We start from the raw sequence: 17753 nt of genomic DNA on the forward strand, positions 1-17753 counted from the left end.
TTTTAACACCTGCTCACCTATTACGAATTTCAGAAGCTAGGAACTTTCAGCCACGTGTGAACAATCTCCACCGTGGTGTGTGTTTCTCTAAAGATAAAAAGTATTTGTTCCAACAGTTCCAAGAAGGTCTTTAGAAGCTCTTACTATAGAACCACGGATCTCGCTGGAGTAGACATTCAGATCCTTGCTTTAAAATAAAACTCTGAAGAGAAAGCTAATTTTAGGACATAACAATCTTTTTCAAGAATAATTAGCTCTGTGTTGTATTCAACTTTAATGTTTTCCCTTTTGATTTTAGGAGCTGGTGAGCCTGGAAGCTTATTTAGGAAGAGGAAATGAAACTGAAAAGACACAGTAAGATTCCTCTTTTTCTTGCAAGCAAGGCACAATATGAATATGAATAATTCTCATGCTGTCCAATTAACTGCTTCAAGTACAAATAGAAAAAAAATACACACTTGGTTATTTGGAAGAAATTGAAGAAAAAGCGAAGAACGGGATGGTAGTTTCAACAATAAAGCCCTATGCAAATAACTTCCTTTCGGATTTAAGGCTTGTCTCCCGCAGAAAAAGCAATGCTCATGAAACAGGGTGAGGGTAGGTGATGGATAAAGTTAAAGAAATAAAGAGAAATAAAAGAGCTTGAAGGGGGGGGCGGAGGGGGGGTAATTGAGCTTCTCTTTCTGAGAGGAATTACCGAAAAATGGAAGGAGGGCTGGAAAACAACGGGCGTGGGCAGGGTGACTCCATGAGTTCAGAATGAATGGTCCGGGCGCCTGCCAGAAGCTTTCATCCACCCGGCGTTGGTCGGGTGCAGGGGGATGATTTAAGAACCTCCAAGTCACTGGATTTTAAATCTTCTCCAATAAGGTTCTCCGAGTGCCAGCGCGGGCAGCATAACGGTGGGTTTGTTTGGCAGCTTGTCTGGGTCCTCCCGCCTTCGCTCGCCGCCTGCCAGATCCAAGACAGACAATCCCAGACATTCCGCGACCCCAGAAAGCGGAGAACCGAGCGCGAAGAATGAAATGCGGATAGCGTGGCTCCGGCAAGAACCTCAGAAACCTTATTCGGGGTCGTCTAGGAGGCTGGAAATGTGTCGATTGCCGCAGGTGGTGGGCGGCACTGGAATTTAATATTCTGGAGCCCCTACCCTGTGACAGGCAGCGCGCCTAGAGAGCCACACTCAAGGTCCAGCTCGGTGAGGTAGGTTAGAAGGATCTTCAGCGAGGTTACACACCTTGCATTTGCCGCTCCCTCTGCCTGGAACGCTCTTTCCGAGACGTCTGTGGTAGCTCCCCGGTTTAGGAGCTGTAGGGTGGGCTTTCTCGTCTATCACGGAGCTCCTGCATTTTAATTGTAACTGTGAGGCTTTCTCTCCCCTCCCCTTCGCACATGAACTGCGTACAATAAACAATCACGCTCCCCTCATGTCTCCTCCTGGGACCCGGCACCAATCTGCATGACTGCCTCTGGATGTCGGGGTCACAGCCTCCCGTCGGATCCCATGGGGATTCTGTCCTTCGTCATCCCGTGCCTGCAATCCTCCCTTCTCCACGTGTTTTCTCCGTTCTCCATCCCTTTGCCTCGGTCTGAGTTCCTCAAGAGGTCGAATCCTCTTTGCCTGTTCGACCAGTGTGTCCTCTGAAACCTTGTCCTTTAACCAGCCCCTCACGCGCCGCCCTCACTTCTTCCTCCCTCCCTGGCCCGGAAACGCCGCTCCACGAACATTTATTGAGTGTCAAGGGCACGCATATAGCGCGCTGGGCCGCCGGGAACTCCTACCCCCGCCCAGAGGCAACTCTCACCTCCCTCCACCCTTCGCACCAGTCGGGAACCCGACTTCCCAACTCCCCTGACTGCGTCATGGAATCGGTGCTTCTTCCAGGTGCATGGCCCCACCTCCTTCCCCGGGGACGACTCCTGGTTGGTGGTAGTGCGGGTCACTCTGCCATCCCTCCCGCCCTCCCCGCGTGGCCCCGCCCCAGAGCTGGCTCTGGCTCCTCCTCCTCGCTCCCGCCCCTCGCTCCCCACTCCAGCTAATCGCCTGGCGGCGCGCGCGGAGAAGTTCTGGGCGAAGTACTGCGAACTGGTTGAGCGATAGCAGCGCACGCGAGCCGGGAGGAACAAGGAGAGCCGAGAGCCAGGCGGCCAGTGCGCGGCGCGGCTTCTGGCCCGGGCGGCCGTAGGCGAGTAGCCGTCCCCGCCCCTGTCTCCTGCGGCTGGTGCGGGAACTATATCAGCTGTGCGTTACTGGGGGACCGAAGAAGCCGGGTTTGCCTCCTCCCGCGTGTGTGGACCAACCCCGGAGCTAGGCGGCGTTCGCGGCGGCAGAGCGTGCAGGTAAGAGTCGGGACGCCCGCCAGGATGGCGCTGGGGTGTGGTGGGGCCCCGGGCCGTGGCGCGGGCTCGGAAGGGCTGCGGTATGGGGGGTGCCGCCGGTCTCAGCAAGCCTGGAGTCTGCCTCTTGTCGCCGAGGAACAACCGGGTTAGTGGGGGCAGCCCCAAGTCGCCCTCGGTGCCGGCCTCCCGGGAGTTAGGGCCCGAGTGCTGCCCACCCTGGAGTGCTGTCCTGAGAGGCACGGTTTGGCCGGGATTGACGGCGAGAAGCCGCCGAGCCTGGGTCGGGGCGCCGGAGGATGCGGCGCCGAGGGGTTGTCCTGGGCAGCCGGGAGGCGCGGCGCCGGGGCGGGAGGCACAGGAAACTGGCTTGATTGGGCCGAGCGCGCGGCTTCACCACATCCGCGGGCTGGGGCGCGCCGGGGGCACCCGGGAGACGCTGGCCTTGCAGGCTCCGGGCTCGCCCGCCTCCCCGCGCCCGGCCTGCTCCACTCTCCGGCACTCAGGCTGAGGTCTGAGGGCACTTGTCCCTTCGGGCTTCCCAGCGGCCTGGGAAGCGTTTGCAGCTTCTAGAGTCACTAATGGGCATTGTCCTAGATCGTCCAGATATTTCTTAGGTCGGGGCGCGCCTCCCTCTTTCGGAAATGCAACTTGCCAGCCACCTTCTGCACATTTGTACTCTCTCTCCTCCGTCTCACGAACTACCAGTCTCCTCTGTAGTCAGGACTCTAGGATGAGGGGAGCTGTGAAGTTGTCGCTGTCGATGTGTCTGGGGATTGCGCTGAGGTGCATCCGACCAACCCGCCCCGCTCCCCCCCCCCACCCCCACCGGCCAACAATGTTGCCCTGACCCTCAGAGTTTGAGTACTGGGATGAGGGCATTTAGAAATGTTTTAAGCTGCAGCTGCAAAAGAGATCCATCCATAGACAGGTAAAGGTGTAGGTCTAACTTTTGATCACCCACACTCTACCTCCAAGCATCATTCAAGGTGAGGTCGCCCTTCTGGCCCAAGGAGACCAACTAGGCAGGCCTGGGCTGAAACGCACCCAAGCTAAATGACCATCCCCTCCACCAACATACTAGCACACCACCCTGTTTGGTGTTCCTCATAGCACTCATCTCTCTGAAATGATCTCCTTGGGCTGTTTACTGTCTGCTTTCCCCCACTAGAATGGAAGTTCCAGAAAGCAGAGACCTTAACTGTCTTGTCCATCATTCCACCCCTAATGTCAACAACAGTGCCTGACACACAGTAGGTACAAAAGAAATATTTATGGAATGAATGATGAAAACTTCTTTGTGAAATATGAGGAATGATGATCTCATAGCTGGTTTTGATTTTCCTGTTTATTTATCCTTTTTTTTTTTTTCTACTGGGAAATTGAACAAATACCAATAGCTACTATTAATCGAGCACCTACTAAGAGCTGGATATGTACTAGGAACTTTGTATATAGATCACCTCGTTAAACATTACAATAGTCTTATTAGCTAGGTATTTCTAACCAGATGGGAAATTGAGGCTCCAGCAGGTTAACCAGTTTTCCCAAGGTTATCCTGGCAGAACTAGAATTACAGCTCATTTTCTCTGTATTGTGCTGGGCTGCTTCCAAGAAACTAAAATGTGGTTTCCACCATTACAGCCAGTAGACATTTAGCTTTATTTATAACAAAAGCTATTGCTTAACTAAAAGATTTTATCATTACCGAGATTTAGTTTCAATAATAGCTAATAATTATGCTGTAAGCCAGATACTACCAGGCTGCCATAGGCTGTATTCTTTCATCTTCACCATCTTGATGGCAGTGCTGTGAGGTTATCTCCATTTTACAGATGAAGAAACTGCAGCCTAGGTTTGGGAATCTGCCCAGGGTCAATAGTAGATTGCTGAGTTAGATTTTTACTAATAGTCTTTCTGAGTGTAAATCTTTAGCTCCTTCCACTAGACTGAAATTTCTCCTGCTCCCACTATTTAATTAGATGTTAACTCATTATGATAGAGTTCACTGTTACAGCATATTAAAACCACCTGAGGTTGAGCTATAAACTTTCCACTGCCAATAACAAGTCTAGTTGTACTATTTTCTGAATTGTTGAGACTCTTACTGCCATGGATATTTGTGGATGAGTTTATGGTTTGTGGGCCTGGTAGATGAGGCACATTTAATGTAGGAGGAAAGGAAATTCTCCTTTCACCTGGATTTAAATTTACTTTCACCTAAATCTAAAGAGAAATCTGATGGGTTTTAACCCACTGTGGTAAATGAACTCTGAACACAGTAATACTTTCTGCCTCTTAAGGAAAGTACTGGAAGACCAGCTAGTACCTCTGTTCCCGTATGTAGAATGGAGAGTTAGAAACCACTACTAGTTCCAGAAGCTTCTGCAGCAACCTTTTAGCAAAATAACTACATTTCGACTCTTTGTTCTCTTGTAGTAAAACTGAGAGCAAGAAGTTAGCTAAGTATGTCATGGTTACCACCTGAAGAGCTAATGGCAAAATAGAGGATGGGAAGAAATTAGAGATCCCTTTTTTCTTCTACTTCATTCCAGTTTTAGGGGTAGTATAATGTTTTTCCTTGCATGATGACCTGGATAATCCACGGTTTTATTTATACTGTGCCTCTTGGCAGTACTATATTTTCTTAATTGTTAATTCCATTTCAAGAGTACTCCAGGACTTCCCTGGTGACACAGTGGTTAAGAATCCGCCTGCCAATGCAAGGGACACGGGTTCGAGCCCTGGTCCGGGAAGATCCCACATGCTGTGGAGCAACTAAGCGTGTGCGCCACAACTACTGAGCCTGCGCTCTAGATCCTGCGAGGCACAGCTACTGAGCCCGTGCTCTAGAGCCTGCGAGCCACAACTACTGAAGCCCATGAGCCACAACTACTGAAGCCCGTGAGCCACAACTGCTGAAGCCTGCGTGCCTAGAGCCCATGCTCCGCAACAAGAGAAGCCACCGCAATGAAGAGTAGCCCCCACTCGCCGCAACTAGAGAAAGCCGCGTGCAGCAACGAAGACCCAGTGCAGCCAAAAATAAATATAAATAAATAAATAAATTTATAAAAAGAAGAGAGTACTCCAGGGAGGGCTGGAGAATCCTTCAACCCAGAACGCCCACAGAAATGATGGAACTCTGGGGCACTGAGGAACATGGAGGCTGTTAAGTTGAAGGAAGCTTCAGAACTGAGAGTTGTTTATAGTTGCCTGTGAATTCCTTTCCTGTCTACATCTCATTCGTCAACTTTTAGCCCCCTTCTCTGGAAATGTCCTTCTTAACTTCCCAGTCACTACTGTTTAGACCACGTTTATACTCGCCCCAGTTCGTATCTCTCCTCCCTCTTGTCTTTCACATCCATGCCTTCCAGCTGCCCCTGCAGCATCTTAGCTCAGGGTCTTAGGGACTTCTCTACTCTGTTCTAACATAGCTTAACATTGTCTCCCTCAGCCCCGCCTTCATATCATAGGTAAATTCTCTAGATCCTGTCATTATATTGCTAAAAATTCTTGAGTGGCTTATATAGTTAATAATAATTATAATATTAATAACAGCAGCAGTAGCTGCTGACCTTCTTGTGCCAGGTACTGTCATGAGTGCCTTATGTGAATTTAAACTTGTGTTTAATCCTCAGAGCAACAGCAAAGCAGGCACTGTTACTATACCCCCAATCTCCAGATGAGACCAGGAGAAGTTAAGTTTGCAACTACTTTACAACTAATACAAGGTGGAGTTGAGACTCGAACCCCTGGTCCTTTCTCTCCCCATTTAAGGTAGACTCCTTAGCCTAAAGTCAGCATCCGGCAGCCTGGGCTCAGTGTCTGCCTTCACCCATTGTTCCCCAGCCTGAACCGTATTCAGCAACAGGGCATTTTGCCTTTGCTCTTATACTGCTGTTGCCTAGAAAGCTCTTTCATTGCCTCTACCTGTGAAACCCCAAGTCTTTCAAGGCTGAACTCATAAACCAGTTCTGCCAGAATCATCTCTCTGAACTCAGTCTCTCATAGCATTAAAACACACACACTCTTCAGCACTTTCTTTCATACCCACCCGACACATTCCTCCACCCCAGTGCCTCCTGGCCTAGTTATTTATTCAGTTGTATTGGCTCCCTTACTACATTGTAGATGCCTTGAAGGCAGGACTAGTATCTATTCCTCCTGTTTGTATCCCCACATCGCTAAGCCTGGTATGCTATCCATAGTAGGTGCACAATTAAAAAGAGAGTAGAAACAACTATATGTGGTTATATGCTGTTAGAATATTTTGTGAAAAAAGTAATTGGAATGTGGCATTTTGTTTCCTACTCTTTGATCCACAATCCTGTAATACCTTCATCAATTTATGATGAAGCAATAGAAATCCTAATTATTTAAATCCACGAAAAGCACTTATTCTAGTTGTTTTCACCTTGCAGATATTGTAAGGAGATCTCAAACCCATAAAAAAAACAAGCATTGTCTGTAGGTTAAATATCTTGCATCTTATACACACTATTTTTTCATATATATGGTAAAGTTGTTATTAAAAGTATATTAAAACTGTTATGGAATTGAAACTAAATTTTCATCAATGTTTTATTGATCAATGAATATTTCTCATTTTTAAACCTGATTTACTAGATCTTCTATGAATCACCTCTGGCTCATAGCTCATCACTTCGCTCTGTGTGTTCTAGTCACACTGAACTAAATTCAGCTCCCCACCTGTATCTCCAGGGCCATGAATAATGTATTTTGGCCTCCCAGTTTCCACATAAAGTTATGTCCTCTTTACAACGTCTTCCTGCTCACCCATGTTCACCTGGCTGGTTCCCACTCATCCATCACATTTCAGCCTGAATGTCACTTATAGGAAGACTTCCTCTGCTGCCTCAAAGTTGAAGTTGGAAAACACGCGTGGCACTCTGTGCCTATCTGTTTTGGAGGGAGCAGTTATCATACCGTTGTGTAACTGCTGGTCACTTGACTGAATCTTCCATGAAACCACTGACTCTCATTTGGCTTACATTAGAATCACTTAGGGATCTAAAAAGCTTTTCCCTACCTAGGCCCAACTCCCAAAGTTTCTGAATCAAGTGGCATGGGGTGAAGATGGTTGGTCCCTGGAATTTTTTTAAAAGACATTTTCTCATTCTGTGTTATAGCTGGATAGTATTCCATTGTGTGAATGTAACATACTTTATCCAGTTACTTATTTTTTTTTTTATAAAAGCTTTATTGAGTTATAACTCACATTTCATACAATTCACCCATTTAAAGTATACAATTTAATGGTTTTTAGTATATTCACAGTTGTGCAACTGTCATGTCATAATTAATTTTAGAACATTTTATTACTGCCAAAAGAAATCTGTACCCTTTAGCAGTTCCCCTACTCACCTTACAACCACTGGTCTACTTTTAAGTGTGTATGTATTTGCCTATTCTGGACGTTTCAGGAAAATGGAATCATGCTTTTATGTCTGGCTTCTTTCACTTAGCATGTTGTAGTTGGGTTCACCCCTGTTGTAGCGTGAATCAGTGCTTCATTCCTTTTTATTGCCTAATAACAACCCATTGTTTGTATAGACCACGCTTTATTTATCCATTTGCCAGATGGAACTGGAATTTTTTTTTTAAAGCTTCCCCAAACAATCCGACTGTGCAGGCAGGAGTTAAACCGGAAGTTCCTTTGAGTCTTGCTCACTGCTGTGTCTTGGGGCTAGAACAGTACCTGGCACAAGATAGATGTGTAATAAACATCTGAATGAATAAGGCATTTTACTAAAAGTATAACTCCTGTTATGCAGGTGTCATCAAAAAACATTGCCATTAAAAAGAGATCCTCATAGTTGATTGATTAGATCCCGATTTGAACAAATCCACTGTTAAAAAAGTATTAGGAGACAATCAAGGAAATTTGAACATGGATGAAATGGTACTATTTTTAGGATTTGCTTTAAAATATCCTGGGGGTGGGGAGGGAGAATAGAGGAAACAAGGCTGTGTGTGAGTTGACTGAAGCGGAGTGGTGAGTTCATGGGCTTTTTAATGCTTTTCCCCATCTCTGCTGGCCGCTGGGGCAGCCATTGGCTACATGTGGCGGTGGTGCACTTGAGGTGTGGCTAATCCTTGGTGAGCTGTACTGTAGGTATGAAATACACACTGAGTTTCCAAGAGTTCGTACAAAAAAGGATGTAAAATTATCTCAATTTTTTATTGTTTGCTTACATGCTGAAATGGTAACATTTTGGATTATTATAATACATAATTAAAACTAATTTCACCTGTTTTCTTTTACTCTGTAATTGGCGACTTAAAAAATTAAAATTGCGTATATGGTTCATATTACATTTCTCTTGGACAGTGCTGCTGTATAGTTTTGTATATGTTTGAACTTTTTCATAGTAAGTTAAAAAAATCAAAGATATCTGAATTTCTTAAAAGTCTGGAGCAAAATATTTTTCACAAAGAATTCCTCTTATATGAAAAGATTGGAAAATATTGATTTGTTCCAAGATGATTCTTTGTAGAAGCTTATAGCAGGCAGACTGTAGCCTTCCAATGTCATTCCTGGGCTTACTTCATCTATGTGAAAATTTAAAAATTCTTTTATAATAAATGGAATAGCAACATGAAGGAGTAGAAGAATTGCTCCTTTAGTTATTTGTCTGATTCTTTTGTTTTGAAGTTGATGAAATATTTCCTTCATCTTAGAAAAATATGGAAAGTGCATTGGTAATTTCATTGTTCTTAGTCACACTGTTTATACCCTGAAATTGAATTTTCCCTGGACTTGCTTTATAATCAGTCTGCTTAAATCTGTTTGTTTGGGAGCCAGAATATGATTGTTTCTAGACACCCCAAGACCCCTGGAATATGAGCGGAAAATGATTCTTAAATAATAATGATAATGTGTGGGTTTAAAGCTGAGAAACAAATTGCTTTCATATAAAATTTCTTTAGATGAGCATTCTGTCGCTGTCTAGGTGTCTGTGTTTACTCACAAAAGAATAGCCGAGGTAATAAACCCAGCTCTCTGAGGGAGTGTAAGCTAGATGGACAACCCCAGAGGATATTCTTCCTCATCTGTGATTTCTGAGATCGTGAGACAGTGGACCTGAATTGAAAAATAGCTTGAATATAAAGTAGAACAGAATTAAATTGCAGTGAGGAGCCCAACAAGAGATCATCAGAGGATCTGTGACTGCCAATATAAAATCAAGTTTACTCTTTTGTTTACTCTCTATGGTTAAAATATTAAAATCTGTTTGTTCTTAATGTTGTGTGGGTCAAACACTTCTCAATATAACATTTCTCCACTTGTGTATTAAAAGATAGTACTGTGGAAGATTCCCATACTTGTTTTCTATCTTGATATCAAATGCCGTAATACAAGAAATTTAAAGTTATACTTTAAGTCTTATAAAACAAATATCCCTCTCCGAATCATTTGTGGTGGGCAGTGATCTGAAATGTTTAGAAGCAAAAGCTAAATAATATATTTTATTAATCTCCCAAACATGATTAAACTTGAAGTAAATGCCTCTCTAGAAGGAAAGCATGCAGTATGATTTTTGTCCATACATTGAATGCGTATTTGTTGAGCACGCGTTATGTGCCAGACACCAGACTGGGTACAGGGGATATGGTGATGACTGAGACAGATGTGGAACCTCCCTTCAAGGAGATACTAAACAAGTCACAGAGAATTTGTTAATTACAGTGAGGATCTGTAGCTCCAAGGGAATGAGTCTGGATTTTAATTGGGACCCTGGAGAGAAAAATTCCATTTTTCTGTAGGTCATGATTCAGGCTGCTGATGGTCTGAAGGAGGAGGAGGAAAGGAGATCCTCAGAGGGGGATGACAGGAGTGAAGTCCTGCCCTTTCTGTGTCTTTGTGCTGATTGCCGGAGGCCAGGTGGAACTGAGTAGGAGGAGGGGTTTAATTCCTCTCCCGAGGTTGTGAATTGCTGTGATGATACACACAGGGGTGTTTATTTGCTCCTGGGAACTGAATCCAAAGTTGAGTTTTTACCAGCTTTGTAACTGAGAGCGAATGAGATCTAACAACCTGTTTTCCAGCATGGCCATGGAAGTAGCTTAAAATAACTTGCTGGCTCCAATTCGAGTGTAGTTCTGTTGTCTAGCATCTGAGATGAAGTGGACGAGGGGTACTTGAAGACCTCAAAGGATTCAGGGAAGACCCACTTGGGTTTTTCTTATGGGTTCAGAGTTGCTTCAAGCAGATTTCTAGTGTCTATAGAATTAACTGAAGTGTCCTTTGGAGCTTGTTGGGGTCTTTAGGGAATGGGGAACCATCCTGACTTTAAAGGGGGTGATGGTAATTGCAAAGAACAGTAATAATAGCAGCGGCAGCCGGTAACTGTGGAGCACTTACTCTGTGCCAGGTTTAGTGCTGTACTTATACTATCTCATTAGATCTTCCAATAATGTATGTGGTGGGTCTCAGCATAACAGTTTACCAATGACCGAACAGAGGCTGGGGAGCAATTACTTGCTCTTTGGTTGTCCAGCAACCATTTACCCTTCCTGATTTCCATTTGAGGAATCACTTCTTGCCTTAGGGTCTAGAACGAGGAGCCCCATTCTCCTGGGCTGTGGGTGGCCCTGGGAGCCAGACCAGTCAGATGCCTCTGGCTGGAATCTGGGTCCAATGCCGAGGGTCATGGAGATTCTGTTGCCAAGGGTGTGTCCTGACCCAACCATTCTTGTCCGCACGGCATTGTTATAGTCTGGCTTCAGGTCCCATGAAGCTGTGCCCGTGCTTGCCCCTCCAGCCCCGCCTTACTTCCTGAAACTGATATTTTCCCAGTACATTTTTTTGTTTGTTTCAGTTGCCAGAATATTTTCTCTTGCTTCCACTCACAGAACCCCAGACTATCACAAGCCTAGGGGGGCTTACGTAGTCTACCCACAGTCACAAAGGGACTGCGTGGCAGAGCTGTGGTGTAGTCGGGTCATTGACCAGAGGGCCCCTCTGTGTGGTGGAGGGCACAGAAGTGGGAGTCAGAGAATCAGAGGATGAATCCAGCCCTGGAAGTGCTTCTGCCTCTGTGGCCTTGAGCTGATCACTGCCTTCTTAGGCTGAACTGTTTGGACAAGATGAAATCTACACATATGTAAAGGATACCCAGCTCCAGAGGATTTCCTCCTGCAGGAGATATTTGGATGTGTGACTGTGTCCCCGTTTTCAAAGGCTTGCAGTCTGAGGTTTGCGGTGTAGTCTGAGGCGGTGGTTTTCAAAGTGTGGTTCCACAAGTTGCTGATCAGCATCACCTGGGAACATGTTAGAAACGCAAATTCTCGGGCCCCACCGCAGACCTATTGAATCAGAAACTCAGGGGAGGGCCCAGCAATCTTTTTTTTTTTTTTTTTTATAAATGTATTTATTTTATTTTTGGCTGCATTGGGTCTTCGTTGCTGCGCACGGGCTTTCTCTAGTTGTGGCGAGCAGGGGCTACTCTTCATTGCAGTGTGCGGGCTTCTCGTTGCGGTGGCTTCTCTTGTTGCGGAGCACGGGCTCTAGGCACGTGGGCTTCAGTAGTTGTGGCATGCGGCTCAGTAGTTGTGGTGCACGGGCTTAGTTGCTTGGCGGCATGTGGGATCTTCCTGGACCAGGGCTTGAACCCGTGTGCCCTGCACTGGCAGGCGGATTCTCAACCACTGCGCCACCAGGGAAGCCCCAGCAATCTGTTTTTACAAGCCCTTCAGGTGATTCTGATACTCACTAAAGTCTGAGAACCACTAGGCTAAGGCATTTTCATTTTATTAAATACTATTTATTATGTATAATAATAATGGATTAACCACAGCCCCTGCTCTCAAGGAACATTCCCTCCAGCTGGGAGGGACAGTTATAAACACACAATGTGAGAGACAAGGAGGGGTGTAACACTTGCTGCAAACAAGATGCTGAGGTGTGGTGGGAGCACAGAGAGCCCATGGGAGACGCTTTTGCAGAGAAGGGGGCATCTGAGCCAAGCCTTGAAGGACGTGTAGGATTGAGACAAAGGAAGGGAATGGAGAGCTAGGTGAAAGGACACTCCAGGCAGAGAATGCAGGATGAGCCAAGGTGTAGCATTTTTTTTTCTTAACATTTTTATTGGAGTATAATTGCTTTACAATGGTGTGTTAGTTTCTGCTTTATAACAAAGTGAATCAGTTATACATATACATATGTCCCCATATCTCTTGCCTCTTGCCTCTCCCTCCCTCCCACCCTTCTAGCTGGTCACAAAGCACCGAGCTGATCTCCCTGTGCTATGCGACTGCTTCCCACTATCTATTTTACATTTGGTAGTGTATATATGTCCATATATACATTACCACTCTCTAACTTTGTCCCAGCTTAGCCTTCCCCCTCCCCATGTCCTCAAGTCCATTCTCTAGTAGGTCTGCGTCTTTATTCCCGTCTGGGCCCTAGGTTCTCCATGACCGTTTTTTTTTTTTTTTTTTTAGATTCCATATATATGTGTTAGCATACGGTATTTGTTTTTCATACTTCGCTCTGTATGACAGACTCTAGGTCCATCCACCTCAGTACAAATAACTCAATTTCGTTTCTTTTTATGGCTGAGTAATATTCCACTGTATATATGTGCCACATCTTCTTTATCCATTCATCTGTTGATAGACACTTAGGTTGCTTCCATGTCCTAGCTATTGTAAATAGAGCAGCAATGAACATTGCGGTACATGACTCTCTTTGAATCTTGGTTTTCTCAGGGTATATGCCCAGTAGTGGGATTGCTGGGTCATATGGTAGTTCTATTTTTAGTTTTTTAGGGAACCTCCATACTGTTTTCCATAGTGGCTGTGTCAATTTACATTCCCACCAACAGTGTATGAGGGTTCCCTTTTCTCCACACCCTCTCCAGCATTTATTGTTTGTAGATTTTTTGATGATGGCCATTCTGACTGGTGTGAGGTGATATCTCATTGTAGTTTTGATTTGCATTTCTCTAATGATTCATGATGTTGAGCATTCTTTCATGTGTTTGTTGGCAATGTGTATATCTTCTTTGGAGAAATGTCTATTTAGGTCTTCTGCCCATTTTTGGATTGGGTTGTTTGTTTTTTTGATACTGAGCTGCATGAGCTGCTTGTAAATTTTGGAGATTAATCCTTTCTCAGTTGCTTCATTTGCAAATATTTCTCCCATTCTGAGGGTTGTCTTTTCGTCTTGTTTATGGTTTCCTTTGCTGTGCAAAACCTTTTAAGTTTCATTAGGTCACATTTGTTTATTCCTTTTATTTCCATTTCTCTAGGAGGTGGGTCAAAAAGGATCTTGCTGTGATTTATGTCATAGAGTGTTCTGCCTATGTTTTCCTCTAAGAGCTTGATAGTGTCTGGCCTTACATTTAGGTCTTTAATCCATTTGGAGTTTATTTTTGTGTATGGTGTTAGGGAGTATTCTAATTTCACTCTTTTACATGTAGCTGTCCAGTTTTCCCAGCACCACTTATTGAAGAGGCTGTCTTTTCTCCATTGTATATTCTTGCCTCCTTTATCAAAGATAAGTTGACCATATGTTTGTGGGTTTATCTCTGGGCTTTCTATCCTGTTCCATTGATCTATATTTCTGTTTTTGTACCAGTACCATACTCTCTTCATTACTGTAGCTTTGTAGTATAGTCTGAAGTCAGGGAGCCTGATTCCTCCATCTCCGTTTTTCTTTCTCAAGATTACTTTGACTATTCGGGGTCTTTTGTGTTTCCATACAAATTGTGAAATTTTTTGTTCTAGTTCTGTGAAAAATGCCAGTGGTAGTTTGATAGGGATTGCATTGAATCTGTAGATTGCTTTGGGTAGTAGAGTCATTTTCACAATGTTGATTCTTCCAATCCAAGAACATGGTATATCTCTCCATCTATTTGTATCATCTGTAATTTCTTTCATCAGTGTCTTATAATTTTCTGCATACAGCTCTTTTGTCTCCTTAGGTAGGTTTATTCCTAGGTATTTTATTCTTTTTGTTGCAGTGGTAAATGGGACTGTTTTCTTAATTTCATTTTCAGATTTTTCATCATTTGTGTATAAGAATGCAAGAGATTTCTGTGCATTAATTTTGTATCCTGCTACTTTACCAAATTCATTGATTAGCTCTAGTAGTTTTCTGGTAGCATCTTTAGGATTTTCTATGTATAGTATCATGTCATCTGCAAACAGTGACAGCTTTACTTCTTCTTTTCCACTTTGGATTCCTTTTATTTCTTTTTCTTCTCTGATTGCTGTGGCTAAAACTTTCAAAGCTATGTTGAATAACAGTGGTGAGAGTGGGCAACCTTGTCTTGTTCCTGATGTTAGTGGAAATGGTTTCAGTTTTTCTCCATTGAGGGCGATGTTGGCTGTGGGTGTGTCATATATGGCCTTTATTATGTTGAAGTAAGTTCCCTCTATGCCTACTTTCTGGAGGGTTTTTATTGTAAATGGCTGTTGAATTTTGTTGAAAGCTTTCTCTGCATCTATTGAGATGATCATATGGTTTTTCTCCTTCAGTTTGTTAATATGGTGTATCACATTGATTGATTTGCGTATATTGAAGAATCCTTGCATTCCTGGGATAAACCCCACTTAATCATGGTGTATGGTACTTTTAATGTGCTGTTGGATTCTGTTTGCCAGTATTTTGTTGAGGATTTTTGCATCTATGTTCATCAGTGATACTGGTCTGTAGTTTTCTTTTTTTGTGAGATCTTTGTCTGGTTTTGGTATCAGGGTGATGGTGGCCTCGTAGAATGAGTTTGGGAGTGTTCCTCCCTCTGCTATATTTTGGAAGAGTTTGAGAAGGATAGGTGTTAGCTCTTTTCTAAATGTTTGATAGAATTCGCCTGTGAAGCCATCTGGTCCTGGGCTTTTGTTTGTTGGAAGATTTTTAATCACAGTTACAATTTCAGTGCTTGTGATTGGTCTGTTCCTATTTTCTATTTCTTCCTGCTTCAGTCTCGGAAGGTTGTGCATTTCTAAGAACTTGTCCATTTCTTCCAGGTTGTCCATTTTATTGGCATATAGTTGCTTGTAGTAATCTCTCATGATCGTTTGTATTTCTTCAGTGTCAGTTGTTACTTCTCCTTTTTCATTTCTAATTCTATTGATTTGAGTCTTCTCCTTTTTTTTCTTGATGAGTCTGGCTAATGGTTTATCAATTTTGTTTATCTTCTCAAAGAACCAGCTTTTAGTTTTATTGATGTTTGCTATCATTTTCATTTCTTTTTCATTTTTTCTGATCTGATCCTTACGATTTCTTTCCTTCTGCTAACTTTGGGGGTTTTTTGTTCTTCTTTCTCTAATTGCTTTAGGTGTAAGGTTAGGTTGTTTATTTGAGATGTTTCTTGTTTCTTGAGGTAGGATTGTACTGCTATAAAGTTCCCTCTTAGAACTGCTTTTGCTGCATCCCATAGGTTTTGGGTCATCTTGTTTTCATTGTCATTTGTTTCTACATATTTTTTGATTTCCTCTTTGATTTCGTCAGTGATCTTGGTTATTAAGTAGTGTATTGTTTAGCCTCCATGTGTTTGTATTTTTTATAGATTTTTTCCTGTAATTCATATCTAGTCTCATAGCGTTGTGGTCAGAAAAGATACTTGATAGGATATCAATTTTCTTAAATTTACCAAGGCTTGATATGTGACCCAAGACATGATCTATCCTGGAGAATGTTCCATGAACACTTGAGAAGAACGTGTATTCTGTTGTTTCTGGATGGAATGTCTTATTATTATTAATTAAGTCCATCTTGTTTAATGTATCATTTAAAGCTTGTGTTTCCTTATTTATTTTCATTTTGGATGATCTGTCCATTGGTGAAAGTGGGGTGTTAAAGTCTCCTACTATGATTGTGTTACTGTCGATTTCCCCTTTTATGGCTGTTAGCATTTGTTTTATATATTGAGGTGCTCCTATGTTGGGTGCATGAATATTTACAATTGTTATATCTTTTTCTTGGGTTGATCTCTTGATCACTATGTAGTGTCCTTCTTTGTCTTTTGCAATAGTCTTTGTTTTAAAGTGTATTTTGTCTGATATGAGAATTGCTACTCCAGCTTTCTTTTGATTTCCATTTGCATGGAATATCTTTTTCCATCCCCTCACTTTCAGTCTGTATGTGTCCCTGGGTCTGAAGTGGGTCTCTTGTAGACAGCATATACACGGGTCTTGTTTTTGTATCCATTCAGCCAGTCTATGTCTTTTGGCTGGAGCATTTAATCAATTTACATTCAAGGTGATTATCGATATGTATGTTCCTATTACCATTTTCTTAATTGTTTTGGGTTTGTTATTGTAGGTCTTTTCTTTCTCTTGTGTTTCCTGCCTAGAGAAGTTCCCTTAGCATTTGTTGTAAAGCTGGTTTGGTTGTGCTGAATTCTCTTAGCTTTTGCTTATCTGTAAAGGTTTTAATTTCTCCATCAAATCTGAATGAGATCCTTGCTGGGTAGAGTAATCTTGGTTGTAGGTTTTTTCCATTCATCACTTAAAATATGTCCTGCCACTCCCGTCTGGCTTGCAGAGTTTCTGCTGAAAGATCAGCTGTTAACTTTATGGGGATTCCCTTGTATGTTATTTGTTGTTTTTCCCTTGCTGCTTTTAATATTTTTTCTTTGTATTTGATTTTTGATAGTTTGATTAATATGTGCCTTGGCGTGTTTCTCCTTGGATTTATCCTGTATGGGACTCTCTGTGCTTCCTGGACCAGGTGGCAGTTCCAGACCTTTTCCCGGACTCCTTCCCTGCTAGCCGTGGCACACTAGCCCCTTCAGGCTGTCTTCACGCAGCCAACCCCAGTTCTCTCCCTGGGATCAAACCTCCGAAGCCCGAGCCTCAGCTCCCAGCCCCTGCCCATCCCGGCGGGTGAGCAGAGAAGCCTCTCGGGCTGGTGAGTGCTAGTCGGCACCGATCCTCTGTGGGGGAATCTCTCCGCTTTGCCCTCCGCACCCCTGTTGCTGCGTGCTCCTCTTTGGCTCCAAAGCTCCCCTGTGGCTCCGAAGCTCCCCACTCCACCACCCGCCATCTCCGCCCATGAAGGGGCTTCTAGTGTGTGGAAACCTTTCCTCCTTCACAGCTCCCTCCCAGTGGTGCAGGTCCCATCCCTATTCTTTTGTCTCTGTTTTTTCTTTTTTCTTTTGCTCTACCCAGGTACGTGGGGATTTTCTTGCCTTTTGGGAGGTCTGAGATCTTCTGCCAGTGTTCAGTAGGTGTTCTGTAGGAGTTGTTCCACGTGTTGATGTATTTCTGATGTATTAGTGGAGAGGAAGGTGATCTCCACGTCTTACTCTTCCGCCATCTTGAAGCTCCTCCCCGCATTTTTTTTTATTGAGGTATTGTTGATTTACAGTATTGTATTAGTTTCAGGTGTGATTCAGTTTTTTTGTAGGTTATACTCCTTTTACAGTTATTACAAAATAATGACT

General features: G+C 43.6%; 1 protein-coding gene across 5 annotated transcripts in view; it reads left to right on the plus strand.

The window, feature by feature from the left end:
• Positions 1 to 2045: 2045 nt before the first annotated feature.
• OSBPL3 (oxysterol binding protein like 3) overlaps positions 2046 to 17753 on the plus strand; it is a 197229-nt gene continuing 181521 nt past the window's right edge. For 4 of the 5 annotated variants that reach the window (XM_036862922.1, XM_036862925.1, XM_036862924.1 and 1 more), the window contains exon 1: positions 2047 to 2340. The gene's annotated coding sequence lies outside the window, so the exon portion shown is untranslated. Of the gene's footprint in view, positions 2341 to 17753 lie in introns of all 5 variants that reach the window. The other variant, XM_036862923.1, reaches the window with a different exon arrangement.

The sequence above is a fragment of the Balaenoptera musculus genome, chromosome 9 (genome assembly GCF_009873245.2).
Source record: "Balaenoptera musculus isolate JJ_BM4_2016_0621 chromosome 9, mBalMus1.pri.v3, whole genome shotgun sequence".
Classification (NCBI taxonomy): domain Eukaryota; kingdom Metazoa; phylum Chordata; class Mammalia; order Artiodactyla; family Balaenopteridae; genus Balaenoptera; species Balaenoptera musculus.